This window comes from Alosa sapidissima, chromosome 9 (genome assembly GCF_018492685.1).
Source record: "Alosa sapidissima isolate fAloSap1 chromosome 9, fAloSap1.pri, whole genome shotgun sequence".
NCBI classification, from domain to species: Eukaryota; Metazoa; Chordata; class Actinopteri; order Clupeiformes; family Clupeidae; genus Alosa; species Alosa sapidissima.
This window is the reverse complement of record NC_055965.1, coordinates 29,360,642-29,383,550: the sequence shown is the minus strand read 5'-3', so window position 1 is coordinate 29,383,550 and position 22,909 is coordinate 29,360,642. Positions and strand designations below refer to the sequence as shown.

General features: G+C 41.3%; 2 protein-coding genes and 1 long non-coding RNA gene across 28 annotated transcripts in view; 2 read left to right on the top strand and 1 right to left on the bottom strand.

The window, feature by feature from the left end:
* Positions 1–22,909, top strand: part of LOC121719407 (NACHT, LRR and PYD domains-containing protein 3-like) — an 851,137-nt gene that overhangs the window by 240,019 nt on the left and 588,209 nt on the right. The window lies entirely within an intron of this gene.
* LOC121719377 (NACHT, LRR and PYD domains-containing protein 12-like) overlaps positions 1–22,909 on the top strand; it is a 732,803-nt gene that overhangs the window by 248,878 nt on the left and 461,016 nt on the right. The window lies entirely within an intron of this gene.
* On the bottom strand, positions 4,680–12,486 carry LOC121719744. The gene is made up of 3 exons (XR_006034359.1): positions 12,379–12,486; positions 6,885–6,889; positions 4,680–4,690 (listed from the first exon to the last, which is right to left on the bottom strand). It is a non-coding gene; the product is annotated as an uncharacterized LOC121719744 (long non-coding RNA).

Below are 22,909 nucleotides of genomic sequence, written 5' to 3'. Positions count from 1 at the left end.
AAATCTCACTGTCAGGAGGTGAATCAAAAGTTGCTAAGGGGGAGCAGCGTCGGAGCGGCCTTGATGATTTTAAAGTTAAAGCTATCATGGGTAAGTTAAAGCTATCATGGGTAAGTTAAGGTTTTTTTCTTTGTCATTATCTCCCTGTCTTTCACCTGTCCGCACCTCCATTTGTCCATGTTACAAAATTTGAATGAAGTTTCTACGTTAAACGGTTGAAGCTGAATGAGACACAGAAATTTGGTGAGAAGAAGACTTTCATTAAGTATGAAAATGGCTTAATCAGTAATTATTGTCTATGTTACTAGATGCTGTTATGGTGAAACATCCAGGCGTCACCCAAGGCCAGATTGGGACAGCCATGAATAGTAAAATGGCAGAGCTGCGCTCAGCATCAACCAAGAAAAATGTAAATCAGTAAAAAAAAAAAAAAATGTGGAAAAACTAAAACTTTAATAATAAAAGGTTAAACAAATATTTTGTGCGTTTTCTTTGGAACATCAACAATGTTATATTTGTGAAAAATACATCTATTTTGACATATTTCTATACTACATAAATGTGACATAGCAGAACATTACATATATTTTACAATATATTTGACTCCCTAACATTGACATATTTCTATACTACATAAATGTGACATAGCAGAACATTTCATATATTTGCAATATATTTGATTCCCTAAATATGTCATAGACATATATTTGCAATATATTGGTATCCCTAGTATGCGTACACATACATAACTTATCATATATTGACATATATGCAACTGGCATATATTTGTAATATATTTGTATATCTGGGAAAATATGTGACATATATAAAAACGGCCAATTTTGCTATATTTTGAAATATATTTGACATGTATGTGTATATATGTGACTTATATGTGTGAGGCATATATTGACATACACATTATATATGTAATTTACATATATTGCCATATACCACATTTTTGTATGGGTCTTACCTTGGATATGATGATGGCAGAGTTTGGACAGCTCACACAAGCAGAAAAGTAATAGTTGAAGTTACTGGATTTGAAAACTTTGTCAGGGGTGGGAGGGCAGGGGATGAACGTTAGAAATCGCCCCACAATGCTGTGCGGTTCAAGTGCAATTCAAATTGCTGTCAGAGGGTTAAAAGCAGAGCAAGACTGAGAGGCAAACGTTTAACAACTTGTTGAAAGTGTCTTTTTTATCAGCAATCACCAAATGAAAGCTAGACAAAGCCAAAGCGATTTCTTTGCAACTAGTAGACACAGGAGTTGCATAGCCTACACATGCTCATTCCTTATGGTATTTAACTCTCAAAGAATTTGTTGCAGTTCACAATTTTCAGTAAAAAAGTTACTTAATGTGCCTGACATTTTTATTGTAGTCTACTCTTGAGATGTTGACCTTAAAATACTCAGTAAGTTAACCCATTACTTAGGCTACCAGTGACCCAGACAGTGGGTAGAATACCATGTTGGAGATTGAGTTCCAAACCACCAACCCTGTGGCTGGATTATGGAATATAACCCAGCAAGGGCTAACATAACCCAATAAATGGTCAAACTGCCACAACCCAGTAATTGGGTGCAGAAATAACCCAGCATTTTTTAGAGTGTACAAGGCCTATTACTACTACTAATAATAATAATGATCACATTCATCATGTTGGTAAGAACAATGTTGTGTTTTACATTTATTTTGTATTACTACTAGCCTACTGCTACTAGGCTACTACTACTAATAATAATAATAAATTACTTAAATCATGTTAATTCCCTGCACCTGTTTTAGACGTCCAAAAAAGTGACCTACACCGACGTCCAAATGTTCAACTACATATTGACGTACAAATGGGGTCATTATTAGACGTCCAAATAGTGGACCTAGTTTGCACGTCGTTCTAAAGTTCAGAATTGGTCATGGACTGACGGACGCAATATAGACATCATCTCAACGTCCATACGACGTCCAATGTTTAGTGGGTGCAAAGCAACTTCTCATTCATTTGCGTGCAGTTAGTTCATCACATCAACAACTCAGCAGCACATTGTCAATGATCTGAGCAAGGTTGTGGGAGAGCATTCTCGTTCATCAGGTGTTTTAGAAGGCATTTACTGGAGCATGGGGATGAGCAGGGTCACTATGAACCCTGTAACCCCCAGGAAGGCCCAGTTCACACTTGTAAATTTCAGCGGGCTGAAGAGGGGACAGCACAGGGGGTATGATCTGGATGAAGAGGGCGTCAGTGAGAGAGCTCTCTACTTTGCCAGTCGGAGGTCAAGGTCAAATGTAACTTTTACAACCACCGAGATTTGTAGTCAATCACACAGGTGAGCTGATCAGTGACTCCGTAGGACGTCTTGAACAAAAGACAATGGCTTTGCTGAGTGCATTAGGTTGCACACACACTCCAGATGCAGTGAGCCTTAGAGAAGAAGGTCTAGAAACCAGAGTACAAACAGAGGGAGTATTTTTCAAACTGTAGCGCCTTCTGTCTTATGTGCAGCAGAGGGACACTGACATTGGGTGCGTCAGACAGGTCGCTGTACAGGACACATATCAGCGTATTCCATTGACGACACTGCTTTAAGGCACTTTAAGTGTGCCGGTTGTGATGAAGGCCATGTTGTCATGGCAGCAGAGGAAGGGTGATGCTCTGCAGGATTTTTTTGATGGAGAGTTTTGCAGAGCACACCCGCTCTTCCTGAAAGAGATCCCTTTACCCTCAGACACTCACAAACTCAAGAATTGAGGACCCTGGAGGCTGAAAGTGTTAGGGTTAAACTAGTCAATCTTTTAAGGGTGTTGTAAAATGCATCATTGGTCAGGTTTTGGGGATAATCTGGGCCTTTTCTCAATTCTTCTCAGTTCTTAAAAGGTCTGACATCAGAAGACTCATCCCTGATACGCAACACTGCCAGTCACCAGGCAGATCTATTGATAGCCTACACTAACAGGTCTAAAGCTTTTTGAACCACCGCTTTTTAAAACTTTTACCACTGACTGAAAATTTTGGCCCAAATATCATGCATGATATCTAGAAAGGTATAGGGCAATTAGAGGTTAACGACCATAATGAGTTACAAAAAAAAATGCTGGGTTGTTTTTCAACCCAAAGGCTGTTGGGTAATTTTTTTGGGTTGTTTTTACTCATGTTGGGTTAGTTCTGTAACCAGTTGAGTTGATAGTTTAGGACTGTGCCCCCTCCTCTCCCCCACCTGATGTGGAGTATACTACCCAGGACCAGGTTCGACTTTAACAGCTGCATTATTTCAGAGTTCGAGAACAAAAAAAATTCTGCTGTCAACATGCAATGGAAATCAGGCGGAATCATTTCGGAAGGTATGTATCTGCTTTTAACTTTTTTCTTTTTATCCAGACACTGACAGATTTTAAAAGTCCACCCAGCGACATATCCTTTGTGATATAAAGGAATAGCCTGGGTGCCAGCCGAACTTTTCCCCTGCCATCTGGGATGGACCCTCTCCAAAGAAATAAACGTAACCCATACAGAAAAAAAAATGTATATTGAGTGTTCATACACAAAACAATATGCACATAATAATAATGCAGCAAGAAATCACTGTCAGATGGCATACTTCTGTCAGTGTGCTTGCTTATAAGCTGTGTGAATTTCAACATAATAGTGTCGTCTCGTATCGAACACCAACTCAGTGCACCTCCTTACCCAGGAACAGAGCTGCTGTACCTCTGGACATCCCTCCTACTTTCCATCCGACCCGACACACTGGGGCTAATGACCATAACGCACCCTGGTCTTTGTCCATTACTAAACCCATAGTCTTTATTGGGGATTCCAACCTCTATAGAATCCCATCTTTTGCCCAACCCAACATCCAGATCGACAGCTTTCCAGGGGCAGCATTTCATCACCTTTCCCAATTGGTTAGTGCTATTCAGATACAGGATCAGGTTGAACTAGTGGTCATTTCAGCAGGCATCATCAATTGCTCTAATTTGAATGAACCCCACACTACGTGGAAACAATTCAAAGAGATGGAGAGACTCTGCCATTCCAAATTTCCTAAAGCCCTCATTTGAACAAAGGTATTAGTGATCGAGCCAGGGACTTTCATGCTAGAGTGCAGAAAAGTTGTCCACATTTCCTTCCCACCTTGGACCCACACTATTTCAAGGTGAATGCCAGAGACAACAACGTTTACGGTTATGACGATCGGAACATTTCAATTTAACTTTATTACTGTCCTCTATTTAACAGAAATGGTCGATTTATTAATTTTGACTGAGTTGATAGTGTATATTTCCACGTAGGTTGAAATTGGGAAGCATGTACTATGCAACAAAAATGCCTGGAATGCAGCAGTCCATGTGTCAACCGCAACAGCTATGGTCCAGACCCTTCTACTAGGGGTGTTTCCAGTGGATGTCGTCCTTCAAAGTAACCTCAATGGTATTGTTTCCTTTGTTCATATAGGCTTCATATAGGCTGCATTAATAAAATAAAATGTATTTATCTCAAAAGAAGAAGGGGGGGGGGGGGGACTTAGACCTTCGCCATATGCTGTTTAGTGCAAGTCAGATTAGATTAGTCATTAAATACATAAGTACACAATACAGAAGGGATGTGACTGACCAGCAGCGGGAAGCACTAGACTCAAACACCATCAGTGTTATTTTTAGTGAGATGGGTGGTGATAATGTTGGGACTTCCTGTACTGTAGGTTCTCTTGGCATTGAAGTGGTGATAGCCTCCGGCTGCACATCAACACTGCTAACGTCAGAATTGTGAACATCAACAGCAACGCCAGTGGCAACATTTGAAGTGTTTTAAAAAAAAACAAAAAAAAAATATTCAATGTTTCTCATTTCCTCTTACGTTGCATGTATCCACGTTCATCAGCTACCTTAATGGCAAATAAGCCAAGCTAAGTAGCAGTAAGAACAGTTCATCATGACCCGAGTGAAGTGATTCAAGAGATTCGAACAGATTGACTTGATTAGTCACAATGTTAATGTTTTAATTTATTAGTGCATTTATAATTTAGATACTAGATCATTACATAGTCATTGTTAAGCATTACCAACAAAAAGTACATCTTTAGAATTCAAAGCAAAGTGGGAGGCTGATGTGATGACCTGCCTGATCTGCCACCCACTGAAGATAATCTAAAAATTTTAGCCAGTATGAAAAAGGTCTAACATTTTGTTTTGAGTCATTTAAAAGTCATGACAGTTTTAAACTTTTTTTCTTTTTTCTTTGATGAAGTGTACATATCGAAAATGAACACAGCAGTTAATATTCTAAGGGAACTCCACAACGACTCCACAACTGCCAGAGCCCCCAGCCTATGAAGTACGAACAGCAACAAGAAGCTCCAGAGAGAGGGCCAGCGAGGAAATCCTGAGGCACAGAGAACGAAATATTTTATCCCTGAATGGCAATCCACTGGAGTGGTGGAGCGCTCAGGTGGACTTACAGTTGCTGTCAGAAATTGCAAAAAGATACCTCTGCATACCAGCCACGAGTGTAGCAGCAGAAAGAGTTTTCAGTACAGCAGGATATATTATTCCCTCGCAACGCAGTGTACTTCTGCGAGACCATGCCGATCAATTGACTTTGCTGTATGTACAAATCCGCTTGGAGCCCCAGTGGAATTTTGAGTTGCGACTAGCCTGGCTAACGTCAAACCTCATCTCATTGAGATGGGGTCTGGGAACTACATGTACATTTTCTTGTATTTGAAACGTGGTTTACGAATGCCCAGAGCCGTTTATTGAGCGCTACGAATGTCTATCAAGTACGTCTGTACATATCTCATAACCGCTTCGGTGCATCGCCATCGTCTTCCCCTCTGTTCTGTGATTGGTTCCTTAGTTGAGGTGAAAACGAAGTCCATGGAATCCAGGCTGCCTTAGCCTGACCCACATTAAAATGTAGGGTCTGGGCACTCACCGTTCGCAGTGCTCAGTCCGAGGGGCGGGATAATCAGTTGTCTTTCAAATTCCCTCTGCACGCAATAGGACAGCAGCAGCGCTATTAGTCCCATGCGTTTCCCACGAACGGAGCTAGTTGGCTAGTGTGGCAGATTTTTTTTGAAGATGTCATGTGTTGCCAGGCAGCAGCCGAGAGATATATGTAGTAAAGTTCATGAAGAGTTCATGTGCAGCCAGGTGGCCAGGCAGAAGCTGGGGGAGGATGTCATGCATGTGCGCGAACGTGACACAGGCCTACTGGGGATTATTCAATAATTTTTGTGGCAGGTTGGTGAGCTCATCCACCAATATAATTTATTGAGTGTATACTGATTGGCTACAAGGGGGTCTGCCATTTACATAGGGGGCAGACACCCGGCCAGGGTTGGCCATATGAAAAAAGGAGGTGTTTTGATAACATACAAAAACTTTCCCCAAGAGGAACATCCTGAGAACGTGCGCACCTTCTCCCCAAGGCCTGGGTCATGGAGTCTCCGCTGCAGAGGACATCCATCATTCACAACTCCTGCCTGGCGACACTTAGTCTCTGTGCATTTTTTTCAGAGCTGTACCCAGCAGGACTTGTGAATAAAAGGCCACAAGCGGCCACTTCTCATCTCAGACCGTTCTCCGCTGGTTTTTGTTCAGAGTGCTGGAGGTAGCATGTCCATAGCGCTAGCTTCTGTCTTCTGAACGTGTGCCTCTCCACAATCGCGGCGACAGTAACGTGGTGGAGCCTTTGTCTAATGCCAGTGGGTATGTTAGATGAGGTCGAAGTGCTCATAGGACAGTTAGGGGGAACGTAGTGGCAGTGTGGGGAGTCGCAATGAGAATGACAGTAGGCCTAGTCCGAGCTGCGCAAATTCTCTCCACTCGGCGTGCGCGAGGCAGATCTGGCCATGCTGCTCGCATGGTGGAGGTGGTGACACGCTCTCTCCCTCTCCCACACACACACACACATTAGGTCATGCATAGTCTATCACAAGATGATGGGAATGCCGGCCCTGTATGGATAGGGAGTCATTATCTCTACAGCAAAAGGCCTGCTACATAAAAAAAAAAGTCAGCCATTTATTAGTAATGATTTACACTGTTGATTTGCTATCTATTTCCCTGATCATTTAGGACATACACTATGTGTTCCTTTTTGTGTGTTCATGTCCTTGTGATGTGTGTGTCTTTGTCAGCTAAGAAAAAAAACATCAACAAAAACAACAAAAAGAAAAAAATACTAACATTGTCTCTTGTCTTGTCTCGTCATCTCACTCCTGATCTGTGCCTTGCCGTGGCAAATGAGCTTTTGAACTAAACAGGTCTTGTCTACTTGTGTTTGTGTGTCATCTGAATAATATATATGTGCCCCATACATGGAATCAGAGTGCCTACTGTATGTAGTAAATGGAAAATATCTACAGCAAAAGGCCAGTCTACCGCTACATGCATTTGGTTTGTTTCTGGCATTTATTAGTAATGATTTACACAGTTTGTTCACTACTTACTATTTACCTGAGCTTTCAGTATTGTGCAATATAGCATACAGAAGGTGAGGGACATTTTGGGGGGAAAGAAGTGGTGCATTTTATCATTCAAACATGCAACTTTTCATGAAAATGCTATAATCCAAGATGGCCGCCACCATATGACGTCATAACATGCAAATTAGATATAAACATTTAATCCCTACATAAACTTTGGGTCATCCTTAATATTTCTCTAATTTACAGAAAGTCTCTATCTCTTATCACTTTTAAGATATAGCCTTTTGAAATGAAGATGTCAAAATCGAACGTTTCGAAAAAAAAACCCTCTGGCGCCTAAAGGGTTAACTCGTGTCACACTGTTCGCCAACAGCAACATCCATCTTATTTGTTTTCAAGTAGCAGGGAATTCAAGCCAAACAGTTGCAACTCTGCCATCAATCATTATGTTAAGCCCACCTAACGACTCTATACACGATTTCATTGGGCTGATTGAGTTTCGATTTCTGGAGCTCACAAGCCAACGGAGAGTTGCTAGACTAGCCCTGCGCCGCTAGGGGCGCGTCTAGATTTATAGGCTAAGGCTGCCTAGCAGCGTGAATAAAATTGTGTGCGTAAGGCAGCATGGGAAAACCCAGGCTAAGTTGCGACGAGAATTCTTGATCTAACCATTGATGATGGTGTGAGGGTGGAAATAAGCACCCACCAGCCTTAGCCTTGATCTAACCATTGATGATGGTGTGAGGGTGGAAATAAGCACCCACCAGCCCAGCACTAAACTCCGAGCGTGGTAAACAACATCGGATATTTCAGGCAGTAAAAGTCCCGTTAAGAACCAAACAATATTTTGTTCAAATCTACACACCTAGATGGCCACTGAAAAATGTAAGGTTCATTTATCAAAAGTTATTTTGAAGTATTAAAAAACATCGTTTTAGAATTTTCTAACAAAAAGGGACAGTAATAGGTGTTTTTACAATACACATACATACAGAACCCTGAAAAGCCTCCAAGAGCAGCGATTTTCAGGTTTGTAAATTCACTCATGTAAATTGTCGGAAAGTAGGCATTGTGCCAATTGTATGACTATAACTTGGTCTGCATTACTTTATAAAGAGCTGTTTTGAGGTACTTACAACTTTGTTGTGAGCTAATTCATGTTAGCTAGTTGAGCTAGCACTGGAAAATATTTTAAACTTAGCTAGCGGCTATGGCAAAACAGCCTCCATGATTTACAGGTAGGTATAAGGACAGCAATATGCTTAGGTGTAGTTACTATTTGACCATGAGACTTTATCCAGGAAAAGCTGGGATGATTGGAAGTATTAGCTTAGGTTACCCTCCCATCTTGGCTCCATGAGCTACCCTGCTACCGTTTGTGTCATACAACAGTGTCATATTGACCGTCTCTCTTAGAGTTAAATATCGTAAAAGCACCAATTTCCGCCCCTTTCGTTCGAAAATTCTAAAGCAAAGATGTTTTTTTTTTTTTAATACTTTTTGATAAATGAACCTCGGAGTACGGTGCTTTTTGATACTTTTTGATAAATGAACCTCGGAGTACGTCTTCCCCAGCGTAGGCTAAGAAGTGTCTAGGGTTAAAACACACACCCACACACAGTTAGCTTGGCTACTGTGCCATTACGGCGGGAGCGCACCTATGTTCCCCGCTTTGTATAGGACCCGCTTTTTTTAAAACCCTAACCATAACCCCGGGCGGGGAACATAGGAATGACTCCATTATAGCATAGAGAACATATACCCAAAGCAACTTAACTTACCACTAAATAGCAAGAGGGCTCTGTTTTATAACATTAAAATGAACGGATTATAACATTAAAATGAGCAGTTGTCTTGGTAAGTAGTAACGTTAGCTTCAATTGTATGCAATAAATGGTACAGCAGTTAGCTAAATTCCATTTCAGACGAATACAAGCTCACTACACCTGTTAGCATAGCGTTACCACAGATCATTGAATACTGATGACCCACTTCAACCCTCTTTGTACCAGGTTAACAACAAAAACTTTTGTTTCTAACACTTGTAATGGAAATCAGCAAAACTTATAGCGATTATCTAAACGAAATAATAAGGGAGCATACCTTTTTTGTGATGTTGTAGAAAATCCGCTGAGGCTCCATGTGTGTCCGTCATGCTGAGACTGCGCGCCTAAGGTCGACTGAAACTGTAATTCCAGACAATAACTGGGCAGGCCAGGCTGCAAAGATGCGTGTGGGCTGTGCAGTTTTCCTGTTTGGACCGGTAAAGTGAAAACTGTACTTATGGTCCGTGTAACACGTTGCAATGCATCCAACGTCCCCCAGTTGCGGTAATTGAATATCACTGCCCGGGCTATTTGTTTAGTAGGAAACGGGAGCATGGTTTCTGCCGTGCACGGTTGGACGTTGTTTGGAGATGGGGTAATTACCCTGGGGGTGGAGAGGGGCTAGAGTCATAGGTAGCCTACCAAATGCCTAATTGAAAACCTCATTTTGTGCTTACAGGTGTAGTACGTGCAAATGGTTTGTGTCGCACAGACACAGACATACGTCATGTCATAAGATGGTTCAACTTGGGTGCAGACCATGGCGCGGCGAGGAGACGTCTGACCGACCGTTCTAACCAGACCGAGGATTCATAGGCTACTTATGTGTTCTTTTGTTCGACTTGTTTGATGATTAATTATCTTCATAGTTGTTAAATACAATGTTTTATTTCTTTCAAATTGTTTCAGTTTTAATTTAAATAGTCTATCGCTGTTGTTTTCCAATTCAGCTGGTGGTTGCGAAAATTGGCTCAACATGTGTCTTGCCCGTTAGCACGAGTAATAATGAAAAAAATAATGACCGCTGTCAATGGCAACGCAGTTTGTGCTTCTAATTCAGGTCTTTCATATCACTCTGCAACTACTGGAACTCATTCATTCAAAAGTGAAAAGCAGACGGTTGATCAGCTGTGTTCTAAAGAATGTTTGATTCAAGTTCAGCGTGTGTTGTTGCAAACTATTTGTTTCTCAGCAAAAGCCATGATGAACGGTGACAAATAGGCTATAGCCTAGGTCATGGGTCCCCCCCGACAATCATTTTCAAATAATGATATTCACTTAAATCAGTGCTATACTATGCAATAAGTTTGCAGAGCAGTGTGCGCAGACTGCAGGGTACTATTTCTTATGATGGACCTGGGCCAGCTTCCCTGTAATGAAACTGGACCGACTTCACTGTGTTGGACCTGGACAAACTTCCCTATAATAGACCTGGAACAAACAAAGCAGACAAAAATATTTTGCAGCTTATTGTAAAGGTTTAAACATTCCAAGTTTCTCAGAAATGTAGCAAAAACAGTACTATCCGACTGTGTCATCATTTCTTACTATTGATAGCTTTTGGTGTGATTTGTGCTCGCCGTCAGCCTACTTTTTAACATTAGACTGATTTATGTATGCTTTAACGGTAACATGCAAGGGAAAATGTGAACATCTAAGGCACCTGACAGATTTGTATTGCCTATTAGCAAGCTACCAGTATTTTTTAGACTAGATGCAATTTATCTAGCCTAGCAGCTGACAATGGCACAAATTACCATGGCAACAACATTGCTAAATGAGCTTCAAAGCGATTTCGACTAATGGGACCCTTGGTAGGCTAAATCAGTCACTTTTGTTTGTACATGGTCCAGGAGCAACATAGCAATGTTGGTCCAGGATTAACATGGTAAAGATGGATCAACATTATGAAGACGGTCCCGGACCAACATTGAAATGAAGGTCCTGAAACATGATGTGGGTCCTGGACCAACATTGTGATGACGGTCCTGGACAAACATGATGATGTGGGTCCTGGATAAACACAATGATGTGGGTCCTGGAGCTACATTATGAATACGGTCCCGGACAAACATGATGATATGGGTCCTGGACCAAAATTGTAATGACAATCCTAAACCAACTTTGGCTCGATGGTCTGAAGCCGGCTATTGTGAAGACGGTAGCTACTGGACCAGGACCATACAAACAAAAGTGACTGCTTTAGACTATTATCAAGTTGTATTAGTCCAAAAGTGCGCTTCTTAGCCAGTGAACTACACATTGTCGCATGCCGCACCTACCTAATAGCAAGCTAATTTGGTAGCATAAATGTATGTTCCCTAGCTTAGCCGCTAACATTTGCACGAATAACAGCGGCACCGAGATTGCTAAATGAGCTTTAAAGCTACTTCAACTACTGGGTCCCATTGAAATAAGTTATTTAAAAGATGCATAACCACTGAATTAGTAAGCTAATTTATTATATCGTAAATGGTCCCTAGCCTGACAGCTAACAGTAGACAAACATGTAACCAATCAGCTAAATCGGGGGGAAAAGGTTACATATGTTCAGATTCCACTCAGAATTATTTTATTTTACAACTATTTTACATACTAATATGCAAGGACCTACCTGATACGGTGATCCACTGGTAGTTTCGGGAGGGAAATTTCAAAATGGCAATGAGAGAAGCAGAAGGCTCACATTAATGACATCACAAGGCTGTGATTGGATAAAGAGTTGTTGGTCCAGGACCGTCTTGAGAATGTTGGTCCAGGAACAACTGTTACTTGAACAAATCACGGTCACCGTCCGCAGGCAGGTCATTCCTCTGCTTCCTCCCTCAAAGTGATGGTGATCGAGGTTGTCCCCAAACCCGTGAGAGGTGGAGATCATTTAAGGACCCTTCTCCAAAGAGAAACTTTCTGGATCAGTGAACTTAAGGCAACCTCTTTCCCTGGCCTTAATGAGGAATGTGACTTTTCCCCCTTTTTATGAAGCACGGACATTTATTTGTGTACTTTTATTACTTTCTCAACTGAAATCTATCTCTCTCTCTCTCTTTCTCACTTAGTGAGATGTCTCTTTGTTATTATTTTGCTAATTAATTGTTTTTTTTTTTTTAACCTACTAACCCACCCACTGAACACCTAAGGGTGTCCATTTTAAGCTTTGTTGTACTTCCTGTTTCTATGCCCTGATGAAGGCCAATATGGCCGCAACGCGTAGGCCCATGTGCTTTTAACCAGTTCTTGCCATGATGAATTAAAAGCTTTTTATACTTTTTCAACCTCAGAGTGCCTCTGCAAACTCTTTTTTCTTTGGGCCTGAGAGGTGTTTGTTTCAGCGCTCACAGCTAAAAAACACACAGCAGTAGCTACATATAGAAAATACCAAATATATATATATATATATATATTTTTTTTTTTTTCAGCATCGCTTTGGCGCCCCCATGGTGCTGTGCCCCTATGCACCGCATATAGCGCATACCCACTTTTTGCACCACTGGCCATGGTATTCAAATATACTGTAGATATGTTTAACATAGGCTGAAGGTTATGTTTAACGTGCCTTCTCCCAAAAATCGGCGAAGTTTTAGTTATTAATCTCTAAAGTAATGAGTCAAAATCACAAACAACTTCAGGCGGCGCTTTCTTCCACCATCTAGCCTGGCCCGGCTAGATGGTGTTCTCCCCCCGGTGCTCGTGGTTCAGTCAAACCACAAGCGCAAAAAAGGAAAATTAGAAAATTGATGCATCGTTTCAATTTTTAAATTCTGAACAAAAACCGTAACTGTGCTCAATTGAAAATCAAAATAAGCAACAATAACCCATTTACTGTGCCGTCCTAAAGAATGGATAACATTTTTTTCAGCCTATTTTTTTATTTTTTTCATGTGAATTCTGCAAATAGAACATAGCACTGCAAAGCGTTACATGGACCGTATCAGACAGGATAACCTGCATGAAAAAGACATTGTTTCACTAAAATGTTTTCCAAAGTCAATATTCAATATTGTAACAGTCTGAATTTGGTATAGTAGTGGTGCGTGGGCTGCCCTAAAGTGAGCAGTCGCCCACGGATACGAGACCTTAAAAAATGTTTAATGATATTTGGGTTATTTGCGGGCACGTCAGTTCAAATTATTATTATTATTATTATTATTTTTTTTAAATACTTAAAATGTTACAGGAAGGCAAACATCAATATTCAAAGATCCTTAAACCTTAAGAACGTAGGTTTTATTTAAACCAACTTACTCCACTGGGTGAGTTTTTTGGGCTGCGTCACTAGCGTTCTACACTGACATTTTATAGTCATTATTAGGTGGCCTACAATCTATGCAGTGTTAGCATGGCCTGATAAGCCTATCTCATGTAAAAATGGCGGCTCTTCCGTTTTGCGACGTTAAGACGGATTGCTCCTTCCGGTCATGCAGAACTGTATTCACAGTGAATGGCAATGGCACAGACAACTTGTACAAGATGGTGTTGTGTACCTCTGTGTACAAACAGCAGACAAAAACAACCATATTTGAGCTTTCATAATTTTCCCCGCGATGTGGACCGTCGAAAAAAATGGATTTAAAATGTTTAAAGTCTCTAATAGCACAGTCGTCTGTAGTATGCATTTCCGTACTAGCGACCTGTACAAAACACCTAGCGGTTTTAACAGAGTTAAACAAGACGCGGTGCCTTGTGTTTTTTCATGGGTCTCTGACTCAACCCAAGTCAGGAAGTCTGTTTTCGAGAGGACAACTGAGAGACTGGGGTTTGATGTTCGTGAAGTCGAGCCTTGTGATAACGAAGATGTTGGTGTTGCTAGCTTAGCTAACTTAGCTAGCGTTGCTTCGGACCACGACTACGACGCACGACCACCCCCAGGTAAGATTTTATCTGAGTAGATGAATTAGCAAGGAGATAAATAACGAGATGTACATTTGCATATATACATTGTGTTTATTTGGAGGTTTTTATTTAGCTCTGCACACTAAATATAGACGAACCTCCATGTTTCTCTTATGGCGGACGAACGTGTCTGTGGTTCGTTATCACCGATGCTAAAAAGCACTTGAAGGTAATTGCTTCAGTTGTACCAAAACGTAAGAACTGCAATCTATGCGAGTGTTTAAGCTTGAAACCGTGGGTGGCTTTAAGGAGCACTGCTGTATCCCACTCTGTCGGTTTCAAGTCGATATTAACGTGATTTCGGCTTCCACCGTTTTCCTAAAACAGCCTACATGGGCTGCACAAAATAAAGAGGGCAGGACTTTCGGTGCCCGAGTACAGTTTTACTACTAAAGCACTCATCTTAAGGTGCTTTTTGACAGCGGAGAAGTTTGTCTCTATCTAGTGCACAAAGCCAATAGCCCTTGGTAACAAGTCAAAAACATAGCTAGAAATGTTAGCTAAGTTTAGACAGTAAATGGTTTGTTAGTGTGTCTGTGTGCGTTTTAAACTAAAACTACATAGCTTATTTCATACATTCATATTTCATATACAGCACATTTTCCTAAAACAAAGATTGAACAGATTATTGTGATGTTATTTGTCATGCAGCACTCATAACTTTGTCATTGCACACTACAGTAATTGTTCTTGATCTGGACTGAGTTAAAAGTATTCCTGTGATGTTTCATTCTTTCTCTATTTTTTCCTCTATTTGTTCATGTGTTTGCATCAGGTGCATTGGATGCAGCTCAAGCGAGGGTAGTGGAACTGGAGGCACAAGTCAGGAGACTGACCATCATGCAGCAGTTCCAGCTCTCCAGATTTTGTGTCTCAGATGCAGATTGCCGGCATTACACCCGATTTCCATCTGAACGCATCTTTAGAAAGTTCTGGCAGGCCATAGAACCTTCTGCATCCGTACTTGTGTACTGGAGCAAAGCACAGAAGATGGGATTAGAAGCAGCTGCACAGGCAGAGCCAAGTCCCCAGAGAAAGCTACCTCTTATTGATGAGTTTTTTCTGTACTGCCTACGCACTGCAGTTGGTCTTAGGGAGAAGGTTTTGGCAGATATGTTTGGAGTTTCCCTGTCAACTGTTAGCCGAGTTGTCATTACATGGACAAACTATCTGTACCAGATGTTAGGTTCATTGCCCATATGGCTGACCCGGGAAGAGGTGAGAAGACGACTGCCACCTAAGTTCCAGCAGTTCTGCCCAGATGTGAGAGTAATTCTTGACTGCACTGAGTTGCGTTGTGAAACGCCAAGCGCACTTACTTTGCACTCAGAGACGTACAAAAGTCACACCACATTCAAGGGCCTTGTTGGTGTCTCTCCTTCTGGGGCTGTGACGTTTGTGTCAAAGCTCTACACAGGTGGAATCTCTGACAAGGAGATCACAAGACAGTCCGGTGTCCTTGGTTTGTTGGAGAAAGGGGACGGTGTTATGGCAGACAAGGGTTTTTTAATCGAGCCCATGCTGAGCACTGTGGGAGCAAATCTCATCATCCCCCCTTTCAAGCACAGAGCCCAGTTCTCGAGGCAGGAGACTGAGCAAACACAAGCCATTGCCCGTCTTAGGATCCTTGTCGAAAGAGTCATTAGAAGAGTGAAATAATTCCACATCTTTGACACCACAATTCCACTCACAGTTGCTGGCAGCATTAATCAGATCTGGACTAACTGCTGTGTTCTAGTCAATTTTCAAGGACCTATGGAGTTGGACAATGAGAGGGAGGACTCCCATTGAACCAAACAAAGTTGCTGATTGGATCTTTTTTTTTTAAGTGGCCACAGCGACTAAGATTTTTTACATTACATTACTCGTAGTTCAGTTGTGCTAAAGAGTTGTGCTATTTTCCCAATGTATTGTCAGTGGTAAGTATAGTAAATATTTAGAATGTCCTGTGAAAACCACCGATGAGCCTTCTGTGTATTTGGTGCAGCGCATGTTGTGCTCTGCAGGATGGCCTTTACGGATCCCAGGTACAGCATTCGGTGCATGTTACAGCTGTCACCAGCCAGTTGTGAGTGGTGGTTGGATCAGAATTGTAATATGCTTTAGTTTTGAATGTTTAGATGTAGATGTATGTAGTAATGTTTAATTGTTAATCAGTTGTGAATTGTTTTCTGATTCGTGTCTGTGGCGTCTGAGTTTGTCTTGTATGTTTGTCTCGTCTTCCCACTCAAGACCTGCACCTTGCCGTGGTGGGTGGGCTTTCAACAAAGTCAGGTCACTTAGGTTCCTGACAGGCTCCGTGGGGGCACCCGTGATGGACCAGTCAAACGAACAAGGTAGATTTCACTCCGCAGCTGCCTGAAGCTTTTGGCTTTTTAATGACCAACAGGTCAACAGGTTCTGGGTGAATGCCCTTTACAATAATAAATGTTGCTTATGCAAAAGTTTACTTATAGAGGGCTCTAAATTTTATTTTTATTGAGGTCTTTTTTGTCTGTTTATTCCATTATAGTATGCTGCTAAGTTATGTTTACCTGAGTACTTGTGCTTGTACCATGCTGCTAAGTTATGTTTACCTGAGTACTCGTGCGGCTTGTGCCAGGCTTGTGGTTTGCAAGCCACAGGTAAGGGAACGGTGGCTGTCCCCATGGTGCTGTAGTGTGCTGTCTGGTAGAGGAGTGCAACAATGTGATTGTAGAATCCTCTACCAGCAGCACAGGAACAGCCATACCCCAGCAGTCTAGCTGGCTCAGCAGGTTGTATGGTCATCTAAAACATTTACATGATGGTGCTGAGTCCACAATGAAGTTAGTGAACCTGAACTCATGAAACAACAACTAGAACTTTGGGGAAAAGAAATAAGAGCTCTGGGTTTAAGCTGAGCTTTGCTCGAGTGGTTTCAGTGTCTCATGCAGAGGTGCACAGTGCACACGCATGCATTAATTGAACGCTCATACCACTACCACTTAATTGTGTGCTTCTATGTTTGATGACACCAAATTAGCAAGTATTTCGTCCTGATTGCAGAAACGTTTGTTTTATTTTTATTATTTTCCTGTTGGTCCGCGATTCCTTGATCAATTGCGCACCAAATTATCAGACGACTGAGTGACGGAAGCACCGGGCATGACTTGACTCCACGACTCCAGCAGTCTCCTCGTCACGGTGCCGGTCCGCAGGTCATAGTTTGAGAAACGCTGATTTAGTACACACACAGGAAGGTGCATTTGTTTGTTAATAACATTGGAGGATGCGCAAAAATTGCTCAGGTCAGTCACTGTTGCCAGGAAGAGGCGTTTAGGACGAAACACAGGGTAGGTAGCGTTTGTTTTTGTCGATTATGGATGCATACTCTAGCTACGTTTTTTGAAGACAACCCATAGACATTTGACCAATGTATCCTCTTCAAAAGACTAATACAAACCAGAGTTATTTTGGAGTTATTTTGGCGCTCTTGTTTCATTTTGCCCCCTGACAGATTCAATGTATTAACGTTACTATACCTCCAGTTTGTGAGCCTCCTCATTCTTTCTTAGAGATCGGTAGCATCGTGCTCTCACAACGACACTACCATCTACTACATTGGAGACTATAAGAACAAAACATGCAGGTAATAATTAGAAATTAAATTACAGACGGGATACATTCAGATACAGGATACTTTTTTACATGAAGTACAGTATAATTTTGTTACACTACTTTATTGAAGTGCATTATAAGCTGTTGTGTCTTCTTGTATTAGCTTTCTGCTAACGTTAGCTAGCTTACTGACTTTACCTTCATAATTATATATAAATTGATCATGGAACAAATTATATCCCCGATCCAGTTTGGATCGCTTAGTTTGCGTGTGAAGTTCCACAATTTCTGCCACCTGTGATGGACTAATTTTTGGCAGATGCCGCAAATTCCTTGTAAACTTGTAGATAGATCCGATAACGTTAGTTTCTCCATAAGCCATTGTCAACCGGAAGTGAGTATACGGCTTATCGATATTCAAAATGGCGGCGTGAAATAGGTGAATCTGTTTTATTTCACGTGAACATTGAACATTGTTTATTTCACAACACAAGTACCACACACACACACATGCTTTCATCATGTGATCACATGCGTTGCATGCACGCACCTGATTACGCAAATGAAGTCGCGCTGACAACGTGTTACAATTGTCACGAGGATAACAGGACACGCAAATATCTCTGCTCTTACCTCAGACGGATGTTTAACTCCAAGGAAGTTTTTGTTGTCGTCCGTTTCCTTCCTTCACATGGATTTTACGTAAGTACCCTTATAATTTATGTGTCAAATCTAGAAATCAGTTCATACATTATAGCGTTATCATTTACAGCAATCGATGTTGTAGCCTACAGATTATCATATAATGTTAGCATACTGGTCTTTGTGTTTGAGGGGAAGAAGGCAAGATAGTTGGTAGATGGTAGTGAACTCTGTGAGTAGCCTTAGTCAGGATATATACTTTTAGAAGTGGAAGACACACTAAAGAAAGTGAACGTCATAGGCTATCATATTCCATCCATTCAATAAACCTAATTCTGTTAGCACAAATCTTAAACCAGGCAGACGTGGCATGAAAGGAATTTAGCGGTTTTGAATGAACCCAATGCACACAATATGAGAATTGTATTTTCTGAACCTTGGGGTTTCAATATCTGATAAAGGATGTTTCAGTTTAAAATTTTGGAAACAAGGTAAATGACAAAAATGAATGTCTAAAACGGTCAGATTAATTCAAGAACTTTGCCTCATGGGCCTTCCAATAAATGGCTTCAAACACGTGTGCCTTATGTAGGCATGAACACACAGACACACACACAGGAACAGGAACAAAAAGTTGTCATTTGTCTGTTTAGAACTAATAGATTGAAATATTAACTACTGTTTGTATGTTTTTTCTCTTTTCCTGACATGACTGGACACTCAGAAATGCTTGAGGGTGTGGTATATTCCTCAAAGCAGGGAGTCACACACAGTGGTACATCACAGGGGACACACATGTGCTTGGTGGCCTTCCGCAGCTGTTGACGCCTGGTTGTTGTCTGGCAGACCCTGCAACGCCACCTTGTCCGAATACCCTGCTGAGATGTCTGTGTCACCAGTGATGGGAAGTGGCGAGCAGTGAGACGGACTGGGTTGTCAAGTGTTGGACGGCCACCACTTGAAGGCCTCCTCGCAGTGTGGAATCCCTCCAGCAACTGACGTGCCAAGTTCTCTCTAAACCGAGCATATGTCATCTCCTGTCTGGTCAATTCATGGTGGAGCACATAGCTATTGAAAACAGCCACATCCAGCACATAAAAAAATAGCTTCTTGTACCACTTGAAGGACTTTCGAGCACAGTCAACAAAGGTGTTTCGTTTATCTAAATTATCCACAGATCCCATTTTCTTGTTATATTCCACCACACAGACTGGCTTTACCACTCCTTGACCTGTGGCATAGTCCACTTTGCCCGTTGGTACCATGTCTCCGGAGTGCACAGTGGACAAAACATGCACATCACGCCTATCATGCCATTTCACAGCCAGCATTTGTCCATTATTGAAAAATGCAGCATCACCTTTAGACATTTTTTTAGGGAAATGTGGCATGCCTTTCCTGTTGGCTCTAACAGTACCACAGGCACCAGTTGTATGCTGCAAAAGATGATTAAAAAGGGCAGGGCTGGTGTACCAATTATCCACATATAGAATGTGACCTTTATCCAGAAAAGGCTCCAGCAATGTGAGAACAACTGACCCAGAAATCCCCACACCCTCAGACATGGTAATATCTGTCGATTTCCCTGTGTAAATTATCATGTTCTGAACATATCCTGTCTTTACGTCACACAACACAAACAGTTTGATGCCAAATCTATGTCGTTTTGATGGAATGTACTGTTTGAAGGATAGTCACCCTTTCCACTTCATCATCGACTCGTCAATACATAGGTCTTGGGGATAAAAAATATGGCTGAAAGATGAGATAATTGGGGTCAAAACAGATCGAATTTTTTGGAGGGGGTCAGTTGAGGTCATGCCGGTGAAATGCAGAGCTCTAAGTAGCAAGAGGTAGCGGTCCTGAGAGAACACAGTGGCAAAGAATGGTGTGGATAGCAGGGGATTTGTGGTCCAGTAATCTCTGATGTTGTTCTTTTTAGCTAGACCCATGAGAACTAAGACGGCCAAAAAGAGATGCAATCAGCTATTGTGGTGTCCACCCACCTTGCCAGCTTTCCAACACAGTTGAACTTCTCCCTCAGTGTCTGGGCATAGCTGTTGGTCTCTGCCACAATAGTAGCCACAGTGGAGGGAGTGATAAACATTTTAAAACACTCCACCTCCGTCGGATTGTCAGGTTGCTTCCTAACCCGACAAAGACCTGGCAAAGTTGACACTTTTCGGACGAAAGTTTCCTTCCCTCCAGTTGACATCCCCGGTGTCCTCCGACGCCTCTTCCTCCAGAGCTGCCAAATTGTCCGGCAACTCCTCGTCAGAGGAGTCACTTTCCAACAGTGCAGGTTCAGGTTCAATGTCAGAGTCATCATTAGATGTAAAAATCACCCTGATCTCTTCATCAGTAAGCTGACGCCTTTTCAAATGTGCCATACCTAATCTAATATTATCTATGATATTGTATAGCGTCTGTAAATACTATGATTGTTTTGAGAATGAATATACTCCGAGATGCCGGTTGCTGTAATGTTTTGCATTGACAGACTTGATGGATGCACTGCTATTGCGCAAATAAAGCTGTGATTATAATGGGACAAGATAAAGATGTATGCGCATTTCTTTAATGTCATGAATGTAGCAAACTATGTTTCCTGAGCCGTGCGTTACTCAAGGCTACATACATGGGTTTCCCGTTTACCAACAAAACTAGATGCGCGCGCAGCCATGAGGCAGAAGACGCTTGTTCTTAACCTAAATAGTCGGCTGCTGTAAGCTACAATCGGATTTTTGTGTATACCCCTGTTGTCTCAATGATAATAACATCTCATTTCAGACTATATTTCAAAGTTTGACGTTCATTTGAATGATTAATATAACATCGTATTTTGTCATTTTTGGCGAAGACATGCATTCCGTTAGGGATATTGAACATATTTAACATTCTCTAACCATCGTGATTTCAAATTGGTGCAGTTTTCAGCACAAAAACTCATTTTATTCTTTTGCTTTGCTCTATGCTGTTTTATGGTGCTTTCTGCCTCTTGGTTGCGCACGCATGTTTTCATGACGTTCCATAGAAATCCATGTATAGCTCGTGAATGAACGATGTTTGTTTCCAGCATTCCGTACATTTCGCAGTCATTTTGATTTTCATCTTATCATTGGCCATGAGATTTGACTAAACACTGAATAACATCATCATTTAATTAAAAAAAAATCACTAATTTTGCTTGTTTTATTGTGCTTGGTGTAATGACTGACATTCAGAAATATGGCAATAAATGGCAGTGAAGCTAGCAACATTTGTAGCCTCCTGTAGGTAAACGTATTCCCATGCCACTTCCGTGGATTTTGTCATGTAAAGCCCGACCACACAATCATAATATAAACAAGATCAGTCATTTAGATAACGTTACCCGGTAACGTTAGCACCTAGAACTAGAAGCTAGAAGTTATTATAACTGCATAGGTGGTCATGGTTTCCGAGTGTGTTGCGCTAATATTTTGACTCCTGGTGGATTTTTAATGTTTGTCAACATCATTCAATGATAATGGTTCATGAAAATCTTGAGATAAAGTTCTGTAAATAACAGTGATTAATGCACTCTTTTTTTTTTCTTTGATTCACAGGGGTGATCCCCAAAACGGACGGTGGAATCTGCCTGCCTTCATGGAAGTATCACAAGCTTTTTCTAGCTATCTGTTCAAAAAATAAACTGCCAAATAAATAAATGTCGAACTGTTTTATTTCATTGCATGGCTATTGTTGCCCATTGGATGGATTTTAAAACATTATATTGTAACATTAATGATTTGCAAACATTTATTTGAATTATTATCAATTAATAGTGATTGGATTAAGGAGGAAAATAAGATACTTAGAATAACCCATAAATTAGGTCAGCATAACCCAGAGATGACAGTGAAAATAATATAAATCCTGGGTTGTATAAGATAGCCTACCCAACAATTATGTAGGTTTAACCTAACAGTTTTGTTACGATAACCCAATGTTTGGGTTAGACTATCAACCCAACTCATTGGGTTGACCGAACAACCCAATTTTCGGGGCTAATATAACTCAGTGCTGGGCTCGACCACTATTTACCCAGTGGATGGGTTGAAATTGGGTTGTTTTTAACCCAGTGTTTTTTAGAATGTAGTTACATTTGTTTAGTTAAATCCAGTTTTCTACTCTATCTCCATGATATGCTTAGCCTATAGAAAGACGAAGTCGGGAAAGTGCTTCAGAGAAAACGTATTTATTGAAATAATGAACAGTCTACATTCTACATTCTACAGTCTAAATTTAAAGCACGTTGAATCCCTGGGAAGATCTGCGTGTTGTGCGGAGGAATTCGTTGATCTTATTGATGCAGTCCTTCAGTTCACTCCTCCCCATAGCAGGGAACTTTCGTTGTAGTGTTGAGACCACAAAGTTTTTCACATTTTGCGGCAGTGCTCGCTTGCCCTTCGCTCCATCCCAGTTGGTGGTTTTGCTCCAGGCTTTATAGTGTTCCTCTGTGACGATGGACCTGAAGAGCAGGCATCCGTATCTGTCCACTTGGCCGTAGCTCTGT